Source organism: Macrotis lagotis, chromosome 4 (assembly GCF_037893015.1).
Source record: "Macrotis lagotis isolate mMagLag1 chromosome 4, bilby.v1.9.chrom.fasta, whole genome shotgun sequence".
Lineage (NCBI taxonomy): Eukaryota > Metazoa > Chordata > Mammalia > Peramelemorphia > Peramelidae > Macrotis > Macrotis lagotis.
The window spans coordinates 134706557-134724660 of NC_133661.1; the positions used below are offsets into that span (position 1 = coordinate 134706557).

Consider the following 18104-nt stretch of genomic DNA (forward strand, 5'->3'; position numbering starts at 1 on the left):
TATGACACATCATAAGAGAATAAAATATGCAAATTAACCTAACTGCCTTTGTTATTGAAACAGTATATCCTTAACTATAAATTTATTTCTTCAACAAATTGCATATGTGAAGCACATGTTTGGATTTTTCATAAACTAGGTCAAGTCAAAAAATCTATCTTGTTAAATTTCAAATATAAAATTTGGAATTTATAGTATGATTTAAAAGTACACTTAAGTTTTGTATTGATTTTCACAAAACAATATTGGACTTAAAGAAAAGCTCAGATAAATCTATGCTTACTCATTCTATGATCATGGACAAATCACAGCATTGGAACTTGTTTCTTCATTTGTAAAATGAAGATAATATTTAATTGGATTATAAGCTTCTTGAAGGTAGGGGATTTTGTAATTTGTTTTTTTCTTAGTCTTTCTGGTGTTTTTCATCATTCATAAGAAATGCTAGTTAATTGACTACCCTCAGAGGGCTTCTTGCGAAGTGCCATGTTAGCATGAACTGTAATTATAAGGGAAACAATCTGAGTATCTACATTTTACACATATACATTATCTTCCATAAGGAATCTTCTAATTTTTCTATGACTATTTAATTTTTAGCTGAGTGTTTCCAATATAGCAATAACAAATGACTGTCAATAATAACAACAACAACAAAAAAAGCATACTCTGCAGCCTGAGCTTTTGGATAAATGTTCATTCACCCTCCCAAGACCCTTGACCTCTTAAATCAAATCAGTAACTTTACTTCTGGTCATTTCCCCTTCCTGTGTCCAAAGTCAGAGGAAGTTAGTTGCAACTTTTCACAGATAATGTGACACCCAGCACACAAGAGAGGAAAGCAGAAAATCATTTCAACAAAAGCCCAGAGTTTTTGGTTTAGGTAACTTCAGGAAGGAAAGAGATAGGAAATGGCATCAATGTTGCCAGTAACCAAAGAGAAAGGATTCTGGCATCAGCAGGGGAGCCAAATGTTAGGTCATCTATAATGAGGGCTGGGTGAAAAACCTTCATGTCATATTGAAAGATACAGTGACACAAAGAAACTTATCAAATCAACCTTTAAGAGCAGTATTTTTTTTTCTAAAGAAAGCCCTTGCACGAAAGAGGTTTAGTGATAAGTATGGGTTGAGTGTCCCAGCAGCCAAGTTTCATAGCCAAATAACTCTTTATTTGTAAGGAAATGGAATAAAGAAATAAATGGAGAGCCCTAAACTCACATTTCCTCAATTAAATGGCATTATTCTAACTGCTCTCTTAAGGCTTCAATTTTCACAAAACTACTTGTCATTCAAAATTCCACAGTTATTGTAGCTGGCAGTTACTTTGGCCTACAATATTTACAGAGACAATTCTGACAGACCAATTAGTTGGTAATGACAGCTCAACCAGTTCGCAATAAAAATCAGGATTGAACCTTCCTTTAAATTATACTTGTTTGGAATTGGAAGAAAAAGAAAAAAAAATTGAGGGTTGCTGTTGTTGTTGATTTGTCTCTTTGTTCTGTACCCTGCAGATAAGATACTGAGTTCATCTGGAAATGGAAATACTAAACCTTTGAAAGGAATACTAATCCTTAGATGAGAGCTGTCTCTTGGCTTTAAAGGTAGGCTAATGTGAATGGTCATTTTGACCTTTCTTTCCTTCTGAATGTTTCAAACTTTCTCTTATGACACTGACAAACTCCACAATACCATATTAAGTTTTGCATTATTTGGATAATTGAGAACTCTGAATAATTTCCAAAGGAATATATGAAGTTGAAAAAGTTATTCAGCACTGCAACACTTCAGAAGTTAATCCTATTCAAATGTTGGCATCTACAAGGAATTTCAAATCAAAATAGTGAGAATCAAGCTCTCAATTTAATTTTCTTGCCCAGATAGGATAAAGTATTTATTGTCTTAAACTCATAGAGCAAAATCTTCTGTGTATGTTTTTCTTTTCCTTTTTTTTTTTTGAGGGAGGAGGGTTAAAGAGAGTGAGAAGTAGAAGAAAAGTCTCTTTCCCTTTAAAATGGTGTGATAAAAAAAATCTCTTTATCTTCTTTAAAATGCTGTGGTTCTCTGGAAAAAATAGCCTCTGCACTTGCCAATCCTTTATTGAAATTTATTTGGGTTCACATAAGCCAATTTGTATTTTTGCCTTAGAATAGGAAACAGAAGGGAGGAAAAACCTTCAGTTTATTCTGCCAGTTTAATAAACCTCTGATCCCTAACATTCTCTCCCATCCCAGTAGAAAGGATTCAGTAAGGTTACTGGAACATTAGACCCTGTAAGGTATTGTGGAAAAGATAAAATCAAAGACATACTCCCTGCCTTGTAGGATGCTTGAGATCCAGAAGTAAGATAAGTGGAATAAGGGAGAAACAGCTCATCAAGTATTTTGAAAATTTTTGTATTTATGAATGATAACAGAAACATTAAAATAAAAAATTAAGAACAAAAGTCATGAAACCCTCAGTAAAACTTTTAAAATTATTTAGAATTTCATTTGGGTCTTTGGCCTGAATCACTGAAAAAGATCTGTATTAATTTCTTTCATTTCTCCATTTGTAATAGAAGCACTCCAATTCTAGACAAAATATTTCAGCTATATCATATTCACTAGGTTTTATCAGCATCCTTAATTTAAATTTGCTGTATTAATATGACCCTCACCTACTTTTCTCTCCTGCTCCCAATTTTGTATTAAACTCTTTTTGAGCTGATGTTGTTCAAAGTTAAGTGCATTTTCTGTCTTTTATGATTTGTTCTTACGCAAGAAACATCTGAGTTCCAATCTCCTGCCACGTGTGACATTCTGTCCTCATCAGAAATCAGATCATTCCCTCTCAATGAGAACTGGCATAAAGACAAAACCTTGGAGATGAAAGGAAGGGTTAAGTTTACTTTCAATATTAGAGAAAGGTTTGGAAATAAATGTCGAGGTTAAAAAGTCCAGATGGTAATTCAACTGTATCCTCACTATAAACATGATTTGATTTATGGGAACTACTAATGGTATCTCAGTTGAGATCTGGATGGCTTTGCTTTCTCTCATCTGTAGCTTTAAATTCATCAGATTCTTTCACTCCCACCATTAATCCTTCACTACAAAGAGATACTCCTATCAAGAATTTGGGAGTTCTTTAAAATCCAGAAATTGATAAATGTTAACAACCTAATCCATGCAAATTACTGTCTGATGCCTTTATTTATAACCAAACGGATGTGCTTATTCAAAGGCCCCTCAAACAGCTTTGACAAGTTCATGCTTACAAATGTGAATCTCCTTTTGTTCCTTCCCCCTTTTTCATAGGTGATCAAACTGAATCAGTTTTCAGTACCCCCCCCCCCCATTGCAATTATTAGCTTTCTTGGCTTTGTCAGAAAAATCCATCGGAAATGTTTATCTCCTGGGGCAAATCTCAGTGAAACAGCATGTTTATCACTTCAAGGGGCTGTAATCCAAAGGCAGCCCCAGGCCCACTTGTTTTATAAAACAGACACTGGAGGAGAAAAATGTCCATGTGATGGAGTTGCACTGGTGCAATCATCTCCTGTCCTGAACTCTGCATTCTTCCCAATGTATCTTTGTTCTGTGACCTTAGCAGATTAAATGTACAAGCTGAAATGACAATAATTTAAAACTCATATTTCTATCTTACTTTGTCACCTCACAAACTGTAGGTTTAAAAGATTGTTTGCCTGCTATTGATATGTTGCTCCCTCTTGGGAGAGAGCAGTTGTGCTTCTAGGTGATGAACAAGCTAGATTGAGAGCCAATCTATTGTATGTGTTATTCATACCAATAAGCTGTGAGAAGACCCTAAGATGATCAGATCAGCCATGAAATGTCATTAACTTTCCATGTGAAAATATAACCAATGTCTTTTGCTACCAGTATTCACCATTAATCCTCTTCCCTACCTCATCTTGGTAAAAGGAAGACTGAATCATCTCATCTATTGTTTAATAAGCATTATGAGGTAAATCCAGTTATGGTGAGGCAAAGTAAGCTGACTTTAGTTTTTAAGAGACCAGATTATCACTATCTTTTCAGTAGAACCAGATAATATTCCTTCCTTACCCCTCCCTTCCCTCCCATAAGCAAACAATTCTGTTAAGGAATAAGATGAATTAGAATTTGTGGATTATAGGGTTGATAGGGTTAATAATAAACACTCTGTTGGACATATTAGCCACTTTTGTGACTACCCAAGAAATATTCAAGATATACATCTGTATAAACATCTACTCTTTTTTTTTAATCTGATGCTTAGGAATTATCTAAAATCTAAGTCAACTAATAAGAGTCAAGTTGATACAGCTTGATGGCAAGGGCAAGAATAGAAATAACAAGCAAGGTCAATCAGAAGGGTACTCTGGCAAATCCATCTATGCTGGAACTTTACACCAACTACTTATTAAAGTAAGAGAAACAATTTATATTTTAAGATAGATTTTATCACACTTTATGATTTACATATTTTAAAAACATGGAGTATTGGGTAGAAAGACAATCTGCATTGGTAGATTGTGCTTCCTCACCCACAAGTTACTTATAACAATGAAATCAAAGGTCTAGTGACTCCTCATGGCAATTGTTAATAATAAAATAGATTATGGTTATTAAAAGTATTACTAAGTATGATTCTTAGAGTAAGGGAGGTGATAGCCATATTATCCCACTTTGACTACTATAAAAATATATTATAATTTCAGAACACACAATACTTGTAATATTATGGAAAATGCATTAGAGAGATTTTCCACATAGACTGTATGAACTTTACAAGTTGAAGCAGCAAAGTTATTTTCAAAGTGAAGTTGTTGGCAAATTATACAGTACACATATATTCATATACATACATATATGTATATATATATCAGCATCTGTTAGAATAAAGAGAATAAAATGAAAGTATGTGCACTTGTAGATACACATATTTCAAATACTAAACACCACTATGGCATCTATAAAAGAACAAAAATAATTTCTTAGGGCTCCTCTTCATTATTTAAAAAAGTGAAAATAGTGAAACTAGATAGCTAGGAAGAAGACAGAGGGAGGAACTAGATGCTTTCTGATTTCTGAAATCATGTATTTCCCCTAAGTGAAACAGGAAACTCCTACTTCTAGAGACAGCATAGTTAAGGAAGATGATTATGCTGAATGGTTCAACTAAGGGTTATTTTATTTAAATAATCAAATGACTTGATGGCCCTTGGTACTCTCCTTGCTCAGTTATAAACAAATGAAAGACAGCAAGATAAACTCCCCATTGACTATATCTCCCACTTAACTAGATAGCTCCTGTAACCACAACCACCTTTTCACCCATCTTCACTGTTGTCTGGTTCAATTTAATCCTAATTGAATTATAGTATTTATGCTGGGTCACTTTGAGTAACTTTCTACTGATATTTTTTTCTGTTTATATGATGGGTTAGTTATACATTACATTTCTCCATTTTTTAGTTGACTTCCTCAAGAGAGTGAGAGAGAGAGAATGTCTGAGTATATGTAATAGCTTCTTTGGAAGAGAGGAGGGATGAAAAAGACATCTAAGAGATGGTTTCTGAGTCAATAAAATCTCAGAGGTCCAACTCCTATCCCTCAGCTAAAATACTTAATAAAAATGATAGTCATCTAGACTTTATTTAAATAATTTTATTTATAAATAATTTTTTACTTTATGAGGCATCTCTTTCATTGCTGCAGGACTATATTAGAAAGCTCTACTTTTATTGAGTTAAAACCTGCTTCCTTCATATTCTACTCTGGCCCTACTTTTCTTCTCTGAGGCTATACAAGACAACTCTAATTCTCTTCTCCATGACAGTTGCTTAATCATATGAATACAACAATCATGCTAGCCCAAGTCTTCTAGGTTAAAAACAATCACCATTTTCTTAAATCAATCTTCATTTGATGAGGTTTTTGAATTCCTTCATCATTTGGGTCATCATTCTCTGAAGACATCATTCTGCTAGTATTCCTCTTAAAATGAATTGCACCAACCAGAATATGAATAATCTAGAAAGAGTTTTAATTCATTCAGAGTACTGTAGGATAGTCAAATATCTTCTTTTGTTAGCCTGAAGGATGATCAGTGCTTTTCCAAGTTGAATTCAATATTAAGAGGTTAGGTAAAGATGATAGAGAGGCAGAATGGTTTTTGCACACATTAACCAAACTAGATTCCAATGTGGTAAAAAAAAAAAAGAAAAACTATTGAAATGCAAAGAATATCAAAGAAAATAAAAAGTCCAGAAAGAAGTCAATCATTAATCTTATGGTTTCATATTAAAAATATTTATATTTGGTTTTTGCCTTCTTGTTGGGTGGGAAGAGAGTAGGAGGAGGAGAGAGCAAGAAAATTGAAACTGAAAAAAGTAAGATAAGTATAATAAATAAGTAATTTAAAAAGATTCATGATTCTGTAATGTGTTTCTGGATAGTTATACTTTATTTGAGAAAACATAGCTAATGGCAATCCTGAGAATATGGGATAATGTTAAAAAGATATATTCATATTAGGAAATTCAAGATCAAGTAGGGATAAGAGCAATGGAAAGAAAGCATTGGGTGAAAATAAATGGAGGGATAAACAAAATTAATCTTGTCATTGGAATATGCTACATATAAGTTGGACAGAAAAATGACAAGTTTGAGAACTAGATCACAAAGCTGATGCAGTAGGATAATAGCATAACTATGGAAGACTTCAATTATCTAGACAACTAAAGCTTTCTCTTTGCCAAAAGTCCAGCAGAAAATAGCTTCTTCAACTGCCTCAGTGATAATTTGATTACTCAAAAGAGGGAAATTCTTTTCCAGATCTAATTCTTACAAAGAGGAATGACCTGATTACTGGAACTCAAATGACATGAGCATTGGAAAGAGGTGACTAGTCTTAAATTTTGTGAAATTCAGGAGTAAACTGATAAGGGACCTTTGGCATTAACAAATTCAGAATTCAAAGTACTAAGAGTATAAGTAGGCTATGAAAGAACTAAAATTCTATAGGAGAATTTAACTAGAAAGTAATGGAAGTAAAAAAGAGGAGGTGTCTGAAGAGGTCAATGTGATTGCACATAGAAGTTATTAACCAATTTAGATGTTTTTGGGAAAAAAATATTTCTTTAGAAGATAATTTCCAGGGCAAACAACAAAGGAATGAATAACTAAGTGTGTCATGATCCTGTTAGGATAGTATCAGAAGTACTAAAGAACAGAATGACAGAGGTTAGTGAAAAAAAGTTAAGGACAAGAAATGAGTTTTTTTTTCCCAAACAATATTTGGGAAGGAGGAAGATCAAAGAAGCAATATGAATGTGGTCAAGGATGGGAGAGACAATAATAAATGACCATGGGAAGAAGGTATAAGCCGCTTAAGGCTTATTTCTCTTTCATTTTCTCTGCCATGTAAAATGACCTTTGAAGTGGAAAGGACAGAATAAAAACAGCTATATGTAGAGAGAATGTAAAGAGAACACCACTGCCTTTGATGAATTGAACTCTCAAATTTAAGTCTCAAAGAAACTGCATTCTCAGGTATTAAAGATCTGACTATTCGAAACTGAAAAACAGTCAGTAGATTCAATTTTAGAAAGATCTCACAGACAAGGAGAGATCCTAGTATACAAGAAAAGTAAAATGATATTTCAGTTTTTTTTTTAAGAAAAGACAGAAATAAAATCTGTAAACTAAAGGCCTTTTAGCTTGGCTTTTAATTTGGACAAAATTCCAAGATTGATCACTAAAGAGGTTTTCAGTGAACATTTGGGAAACAAAGAGGTGATCACAAAAAAAAATATGGTTTCATTAAGAAATGGCCATAGAAGTTAAACTTTGTTTTAAGAGTTACTAAACTGATATATAAACAGAATGCCAGAGAACAGTAGTGTCAAACTCTACTCAAAAATGGAATAACTACACTATACTTCAGTATCCTTTATGTTGGACACATATTAAATTAGAACATTTATCTATGTTCCATTGAATTTTTATTTATTTTGTTCATTATTTCCTAGTTATACTTTAATATGCTTTTAGCAACACTCAGACAATGGTCCATGGCGTGTATTTGGTACCTCTGTTATTTCCTGTGGAAAAAAATAGTAATATGAGTTAAATGAAAAAAATAAGAACAAATTAATGAGTCACTGCTCATTGACTAGCTAGATTTGAAGAGAATTTGTTTATGATCCAACTTAGAATAGTCATTACTGGTACATCACCTGGGAATATGTGCTTAGTAATAAATTCTGCTTAGTAATTTTATCAGTAATATGACTAAAGACATTTCTCTCTTACGAAATTTATAGATGGCACAAAACTAAGAAGGATAACTAATACAGTGAATAATAACAAAGAACAACACCTCCTTCACAAAAAAGCAATAGATCAGAAAATGGGGGTTAAATGTAGCAAGATGAAATTCAATTAGGATAAATATAAAGTCTTATATTTAGTCTCAAGAAATGAACTTCAGAAGTCAAAACTTGTTGATAGTCATTTGTCCTTTAAAAAAATCTGGGAGTTTTAATGAATTGTTTCAATATAAGTTAACTGTAATATGACAACAAAGAGCTCCCACAATATTAAGGAAAGGGTTACTTAGGAGCCAGAATGAGATAATTCTTTTTCTACTTTACATTGATCAGAAAATAGCTGAAGTTTTGTGCTTAGAAAAGACATTGATAAGATGGAAAATATCCAGAAGAGGGTAACCATGAGGGTGAAGGTCCTCAGATTCATGCCATATGAGGATATGTTGAAAGAACCGGGGAGATTTCATTTTGAGGAGATTAAGATGATAGTTCTCTTCAAATTCTTGAAAAAGCTTAAAGAAGATTTAAATGCCACATAGCCTAAATAGCATAAATAAATCTACATAGCATAAATAATATCTTTAACAAGACAGTTGTGAGATATGCAAAAATAATATGTCTATAACTTAACAGTTAGGGAACTATTATTAGTTGCCAATGTGGAAGTAATTTATAAATAAACTGTCTATGTACGAACAAGATGAGTAATCAAATGAGAAAAAAGAAGAAAGCTAAGATGATGTGACATGCTATTAGAAATGCTCTATACTGACCTAGTCACATAGTTTATTGATGTCAAAATGTGGCAAATGGATAAAGGAATAGAAAGAAACATGAAACATTTTCACTTCCTAAATATGCATAGCCAGTATAAAAGGCTTGCCACAATGCAGAAACCAAAAGACCTCAAGCCACAAACCCTTGATCTCCTTACAAATTAGAAAGATTTGACTGGCAAGAATTGCAGTTTAGACTCCCAACTCATTTATGAACCATGGAAATTTGGCAAGTCAGTCAACCTCTCTTAGTCTCAGTTATCTCAGTCATAAAATAGGTAGGATAGAAAGGGATATTAAAAAGGATTTTTGGGGGAACATCAAACTAGATTATGTTTTAAGCCTTTTGTAAACTTTTAAATAAAAATCCAATTTTCCTTTTAGCAGGAAATTTATACCTTCTGACTAAGAGAAAGAACAATTATTTTGACACATTAAAATTAGATACTGTGTAAATTTTATTTTTTGAAGATACAAATTTAGTGGACAAATTACATTCATGTGGTTTGTTTTGTTTTTGCCAAAATAAAAACTACAATTTAAATCCTTATGTCAAACTGACTTCATTCTTTAGGCCATGATGTAATTAGGATACTCTGGCAAATGCCTGTCTTCGGATTACATGATATTTTATCCAGATTGTTCAAATGAGTTTATATTCCATGAGGAGGAAATCCTGTAATGTCAATCCACAAAGCATTTATTAGGTGCTTATTACATATCAGGTACTATGCTAAATGTTGGGAACACAAAAATAAAAAGATAAAAGAGAATCCCTGCTCTCAAAAAGCTCATGGTCTATTTGTAGAGACAATAAGCAAAGACACACACACACACACACACACATATATGCATATACATGTAGATATATATGTATAGATACATCTTTATATATCTATATCTATATCTATATCTATATCTATATCTATAGCTATATCTACCTCTACCTCTACCTCTCTCTATCTCTATCTCTATCTCTATCTCTATCTCTATCTCTATCTCTAATCTATATCTACATCTACATCTGTATCTGTATCTTTATATAATCTATATCTATATCTATATCTATCTATCTATATCTATATCTATCTATCTATCTATCTATCTATATATATATATATATATGGAGAGAGAGAGAGAGAGAGAGAGAGAGAGAGAGAGAGAGAGACACAGACAGAGAGAGAGACAGAGAGAGAGAGACAGAGAGAGAGAGAGATCATATATAGGATAGAAAATTTGGGAAGCCGAATGGAGAAAATAAAGTTGCGACTACCTGACCCCCCCCCCCCCCCCCAAACCACCACCAAACTTTGATGCCTCAAAACAAATTATGGAATGGCAGAACCCATAGAAAAGTATGGGATGAAACAATTTTCCAGCCCAGGAAAACTTGGATCATTGACAGGAAAGATTTATCACACTGGGGTGAGATTGGAACATAGCCCAATGCAGGCAACATCCTGACAAGCCAGGCATGGGTCTTGGGGTTAATGGAATTGATAACAGTGTTTTCCTGAACTTTTAGCTCATAGAAAGTAAGGGGATGGTAAAATGATCAGAAGGAGATTAGAGAGGTCCCTTTGCTGGTACTGGGTTCAGGACTCTGTTGAATTACTCATATGTGAACTTGGGTCACAGTACTGTGTCTTAGTCCCAGGACATAAAGGAACACTGGTACAACATACTGCACAAGGGAGTGGGGACTCTGACCACAGTTCCAGGATGGAAAATAGTGCTTATGGATGCTAACAGATCAGAGCACAGGCCAAGAGAGAGATGACAAAATCTCTGCTTAGATCATGCAATATTAGAAGAAATGAAAACTGAGATATTTTCCCTCTGAAAATAGTTGCACAATAAAACCTGAAGCTGGGAACAGTGCTCCCTCCACCCCAGGAACAGAGACCAACTTTAACATAAATGTAAAAGTCAAGAAATAGGTCAAGTAAGTGATCAAATTGCAACCAAAAAAATAACCTGACTATAGAAAGTTACAGGTAAAGTTTGGGAAAGCTCAAAATACAAAGTCAGAAGAACAAAAAAAGTCAAAACTGCTACATGGAAAGTCTCAAATTAAAATATGAATTGGTCTCAGATCCCAAGAAAATTCCTCAAAAAGGATTTAAAAAATAAAATAAGTTTAGTAGAAGAAATATTGGGAAAAGAAATGAGAGTGATACAAGAAAATCAGGAGGAAAAAAAAGACTCAACAGCTTGGTTAAAGGAGACACAAAAAAATAGTGAGGAAAATAATATCTTAAAAACCGGATTAGAACAAATGGTAAAAATGAGGCACAAAAATTGACTGAAGAGATAAACTCTTTAAAAAGGTGAATGGCCAAATGGAAAAGGAAATACAAAAGCTTGCTGAAGAAAATAATTTCTTAAAAATTAGAATTCAGCAAGTGGAAGCTAATGGCTCCTGAGACTCAAGAAATAATAAAACAAAATCAAAAGAATGAAAAGAATAGAGGGAAATGTGAAACATTTCATTGAAAAAAATAACTGAACTAGAAAACAGATTTAGGAGAGATAATTTAATAATTACTGGATTATCTGAAAGTCATGACCAAAAAAAAGAACCTAGATATACATTTTTCAAGGCATTATTAAGGAAAGTTGTCCTGATAATTGAAAACTATAGAGTAAAATTAAAACTGAAAAAATCCACTGATCACCTTCTGAAAGAGACCCCGAAATGAAAACTCTCAGGAATATTATAACCAAATTCCAGAGCTTTCAGGTCATGGAGAAAATTTTGCAAGCAGCCAGAAAGAAATATTTCAATTATCATGGAACCCCAGTTGATTTAATACAAGTTTTAGCAACTTCTATATTAAAGTATCCGAGGGCTTGGAATATAATATCCCAGAAGGCAATAGAATTAGGATTACAACCAAGAATCACCTACCCAGCAAAACTGAGTATTATCCTTCAGGGAGAAAAAAAATGGCTATTCAATGAAACAGAGGGCTTTCAAGCATTCCTGATGAATAGAAAATTAAATGAAGTATAAAAAGGCATTTCAACTATATTCTCATCAGAATTGACTCAGAATAAAACATACACTGATGGGTATAGAAATCTATCTTACTCTAGAGGAAAGTAGATTAAGGGGGATAACAGATGGGGCAGGGGGTAATTGTTAGAAGGAAGGACAGATTGGGGGATATGAAATAAAACACCTATACTATTTGCTCTTTTCTGGTTTTTAAGATATTATTTTCCTCACTATTTTTTGTGCCTCCTTTAAATAGAATAATCACAAAGGAAAATTAGGATGGAGGAAAATATACAGTAATCATAACTAGGAAAATTTTTTGCAATAAGTTATTCTGGTTATATATATATATATATATATATATATATATATATACATATGTACGTACACACACACACACACACACACACACACACACACACACATATATATATATATATATATATAGAGAGAGAGAGAGAGAGAGAGAGAGAGATGGATAATTGAGTCAAATTTATAAAAGTAGGAGTCATTCTCCTTTCAATAAATAGTACAAGGATATGAACAGAGTTTTCAGAGAAAGTAATCAAGGTTAGTTTTAGTCATGAAAAATGATCTAACTGTCTACTGAGTAGATAAAAGCAAATTTAAATAACTCTATAGTACCACCCCCACACCTATCAGACTGGTTAATATACCAGAAAAGGAAAATGATAAATATTGGAGAGGTTGTTGGAAAATTGAGACACTAATGCATTGTTGATAGAGTAGTGAACTGATTTAACCATTCTGGAGAGCAATTTGAAACTATGCCCAAGAGGTATACCTTTTGACTCAATGATAACACTACTAGATCTGCATCCCAAGGAGATGAAAAAAAAAAGAAGGGAGAGGGATCTCTATGTATAAAAATATTTATAGCAGTTCTTTTTGTGGTGGCAAAGGGTTGGAAACTAAGAGGATGATCATTAATTGGGAAATGGGTAAATAAATTGTGGTATATCATTGTGATAGAATATTATTTTTCTAAAATAAATGATGAACTGGATACTCTCAGAAAAACCTGGAAATACTTACATGAACTGATACAAAATAAAATGAGCAGAACCAAGAGAACATTGTTCACAGTAACAGCAATATTGTTTGATGATGAACTGTGAATTTTTGTCTAGGCTATTCACAGCAATACAATAATCTAAGAGTTCTGAAGGACTCATAATGGAAGAATGATATCCATCTCTAGAGAAAGAACTAATGATGTCTGAATGCAGAACAAAACATCATTTTTAAACCTTATTTTTCTTGCTTTTATTCTTTTTTTGTTTCCTTTCACAACATGACTAATATGAAAATGCATAGCATATATCAAATTGCCTTCTCCATGAAGGACCAGGAATAGAAAGGACAGGGATTTGAAGTGAAAATAAAAAAAATGTTTAAGTTGTTCAAATATTTAAAATTAAATTAAATTTAAGTTGTTCTAACTTGAAAAAAATAAAAATGTTAAATTAGAAAATCTTCCTAAAATGATTTTAGCTGGAATTATAAGTGGGATTTAAAGTGAGTCAGAGTATGCAGTAGATTATGAGGAAGGATATGAGTAAGGAAAACATTCCAGGCAAAGAAGAAAGTCAGAGAAAAAGTTAGAGCTGAGAAATGGAGTATTTGGGGGGGGGGGGAACAGCAAGGAAGTCAATCAGTATTAATAGATAAATAAATAAATAAATATATATATTAATTAATATATACTCTATCAATATATAGGGGAAAGGTATAAGAAGACTGGAAAGACGAGACATTTATATTATGAAGAACTTCAAATGCCAAAAAATGGAGCCTGAGTTGACTTAGCAGGGCATAGCACTATCAGACCTATACCTAGGAAAATTACTTTAGTGGCTCAGTGAAAGATGGACTGACATGAGGAGAGACTTGAGGCAGGCAGATCCACCAAAAAAACTATTTCAAAAGTCCAAATGTGTAAGTGATTAGTATTTGCACCAGGGTAGTAGTAGTAGTAGTAGTAGTAGTAGTAGTAGTAGTAGTAGTAGTAGTAGTAGTAGTAGTAGTAGTAGTAATAGTGTTAGAGGAGAAATAGGGACACATTTGTGAGATGTTACAAAAATAAAATTGAAAGACTTGGCAATGAATTTGATATGGGGATGCTAAAGATAATGAGGAGTAAACAATGATATTTAGTTGTGGTCCTGTATGTATAGGATGATGGTGGTGCCCTCAATAGAAAGAGAAGTTTGAAAGAGCAAATCCTTAGAGGGAAAGATAATGAGTTCAGCTTTAGATATATTGAGCCAATTATGTCTAATGGTCATTCAGTTTGAAATGTCTGAATAATAGTTGGAGACATAAGACTGGAGCCAGTCATCATAGAGGTTAGTGCAGGATAGGTAGATTTGAGAATTATCAGCAAAGAGACGATAAATCTGTAGATGATGATGAGATCACTAATTGAAGTAGAGAAAAGGACAGGATCTAGAACACAGTCATGTGGGACACTTGTGCTTAATGGGCATGATCTAAATAAGGACCCAGCAAAAGAAACTGAGGAATGATCTGAGAGGTAGAAGGAGAACCAGAAGAGAAAGTAATATCTTAAATCTAGAAGGAAGAGAATATCAGAAAGAGGATGATGAGAAGTTTCAAAGGCTGAAGAGAGGTTGAGGAAAATGAAGATGGAAAAAGTCCATTAGATTTGACAATGAAAGCATTGGTTACTTTGGTTAGAATAATTTTGATGGAATACCGATGTTAGAAAGCCAGAGTATAGGGGTTAAGTGAGAGATTAGTGAGAGGAGAGGAAGTTCAAGCACCTCTTGTAGATAGATGCATCAAGGGTTTTAGCCACATAGGACAGAAGAGATGTAGGATGATAGTAGAAATGGAAGAATGAAGTTGAGTTTGTTGTTGACTTTATTTGTTCGTTTGTTTTGTTTTGGGCGCAGGGGAGATATGGGCAAATTTGAAGGCAGTAATTTAGGAGCCAGTAGACAAGAAGTGGTTGAAAAATAAATGAGAGGGTGGGAATTCTGGAGAGTCTGTTAGAGGATATAGGATATAGGCAGAGAGATTTTTGCCTTGGTAAATAAAAAGGCCATTTCTTTATTTGAGAGAATGTTGAAGGAGATATTGGCAGAAACACACACACGCACACACACACACACACACACACACACACACAACATGAGGTGAGGAAGAAAGGAGAAGAAGTCATGGAGAATAGTCTCATTTTTTTTTCTGTAAAAGATTTTCAAGCAACTGTGAGGGTATAGTTGGGGTTGTATAATACAAATTTTATTAGACCTGGGCAAATGGATATATGATTTTCTTACCTTTGTTCATCAGTGAATGATAGGAGTTATCCAAGGCTGAGGTTTGGCAGGGCACACTTGATGTTATAATAAATGGATCAGAGATATAAGAGAAGAGGAACGGTTAGAACTGAATCATCAAGAAGTCAAAATGGGGGGAGAAAGGAGAATATGGTTAAATAATGAGGGGGTGATGTCTTGGCAGAGAACTGAGAAATTAAAGGACTAGAGGCTACAGTGTCTTTAAAGGGTAGGATATGATATGAGCAGACAGAGGGAGATGGTTATTGTCAGATAAAAGGATTTCAGAATTCTTGTACATGAAAGCATTATATTTGTGGAAGATCAAGTTTATGTTCATATTTGTATATTTCCAAGGGGTGGAGGAGGAGGTCATATTAAATTAGTGGACTGATAAACTGATGGTGAGGGTGATTGAGGGAGAGTCAGTATGTATAGTATGACAGGAATTGGGGAGAAGAGAAAGACTGTGATTTATGGATTAAACTTGTTGAGAAAGAAAGAAGAGTGCTCTAGACATCTGAAAGTAACAGAAACTAGGATTCTTATTGGGTAGAATATGTGGATTATATGAACTTCAAAGAAGAGATCACTGAATCAATAGAGGTAGAAGGAGAAGCTGCAAATAAAAAAGTGGGTTTTTTTTTGGCAAGGCAATGGGGTTAAGTGACTTGCTCAAGGTCACACAGTTAGATAATTATTAAGTGTGTGAGGTCGGATTTGAACTCAGGTCTTCCTGACTCCAGGACTAGTGCTGTCCACTGTGCTACCTAGCTACCTTAAATAAAAAAGTTTTATAGAAATGTATTGTCTGACTGAGGGAGCCTAGGATTAAAAAATATAATATATATATATAAAATAATAAAACAATAAAAATGGCAACTCGTACTCTTATACCATTTTAAGAGGAACAAAATATTTTCCTTAGAGAATATACATACAAGAAGATGATTTGACTGTTTTTAAAAAATGCATATACTATTTACTGATTATTTTAAATTTGTTATAGACCATGAAATTTCATAGCACAATTTTAATATAGATACTATCACATATAATTCTTAAATATTTGTTGTGTTCCTTATAATAATTGTGTTAGACATTGAAAAAAGAAATTGAAAGGTCTTCCCTTAAATCTTCCAGATCATATCTTAGATGAATAAAATCACAAGATTTTGAGTCAATTGAACTAATTTAGAATTAGCCAGAATTACCCATTATTGTTTAATTGAATAAATACCAGAGAGTTATGACTTTATTAGTGTCACACAGTAAGATCTAACAAAGCTTTTATTTGACATCAGAGCCTCTAACCTAGTATCTAGTATCTTAACACAATAGATTGCCATGACATTCTGGAATGATATTCCTTTTCTAAATCTGACCTTGACTTTCTTTCCTTTAAAATGATGCCTCATCATGGAACTTCCCCTTAGCTCCCAGAGCCTCTCTACTCCAGAATATCTTTCTATACTTATGGCCTTGTGTATGGAATATCTTTCCACAAGGGCCTTCTCCTTCACCTTTTGGTTACTTCTTCCTGAAGTTTCCATTTTATGATGGGTCCCAGGCTGAGCTGCCATTATTTAACTTTTGGTTATTTTCCTAACTTTCTGATCTTCAAAATAATGCCCCATGCTGTTTTTAAGTTCTTTATATGTTTTCTTCCTCTATTAGAATGCAAGCTACTTCAGAGCAGGATTGTCTTTTTTGTTTGTTTGTTTGTTTGTGTTTGTTTGCTTGTATTTGTACCCTCTGCCTTTAGCATGGTGTCAGGCACAAAAGTGCTTAACAATGCTTTTTCCCTTCCTTCATTCTAAAATATAGTAGTGAGCACAAGAGAGGAAACAGTTATATTTTACTAAAACATAGGACAAAATAAAAATAACTAGGATAATAAAAGAATCTGATTTAGGAGAGAGAAATTTTCATAAATTATCTGAGTGATAGTCAAGATATATAGATAATTAACATAAGAGCCATTCTCCTAATGGATATGAGGCAGTAGTTCTCAGAAGAATCGCCAATTATTAACAACTCTATGAAAGATAATTTTAAAATCACTAGAAATACAAGAAAAGAAAACAACTCTGAGTTATCAATTCACATCAAGAAAATTGACAAAGATAAAGGATAACAATAATCAAAGTGGGAATTGCTCTGGAAAGACAAGGCACTAACACATTGTTGATGCAGTTTTTAATACTTGTAGCTTTTAATTCTGTGTCAAGCTGGGTTAGCCACTAATTTCCTTTGGATCCCTCTTTTTGTAACCTGCAAAATTAGAGGATTATAATAGATGACCTCTGAGGTTCCTTCCAAATAGAAATCTATGCTCGTACCATTAGAGAATGGCTCAACAATTTGTGGACCATAACATAATAATCTCTTTCTTCCCAATAAGGAATAAAAGAAATAGAAGAATTACTAGAAGCATAGAAAGAATTATATAAACTAATGCAGAGTGAAATAAGCAGAATCAGGAAAACTATATATATATATATATATATATATATATATGTATATATAATATTAGTATAACTACAATAATATAAATGAAAAGAGAAAATATAATAAAATTATATGTAATAAATTCTATAAATATTTAAAATATATTATATAATCATATAATTTATTATATAATTATATATGGCAATATATAATTATAATGACAAAGGT

The 18104-nt window shown here is 33.1% G+C and overlaps 1 long non-coding RNA gene across 2 annotated transcripts in view; it reads left to right on the plus strand.

Annotated features, from left to right (window-relative positions):
• LOC141520038 (uncharacterized) overlaps window positions 1–18104 on the plus strand; it is a 623376-nt gene that overhangs the window by 93087 nt on the left and 512185 nt on the right. For both annotated transcript variants that reach the window (XR_012477520.1, XR_012477521.1), the window contains exon 2: window positions 1517–1606. This is a non-coding gene — a long non-coding RNA (uncharacterized LOC141520038). The remainder of the gene's footprint in view (window positions 1–1516; window positions 1607–18104) is intronic.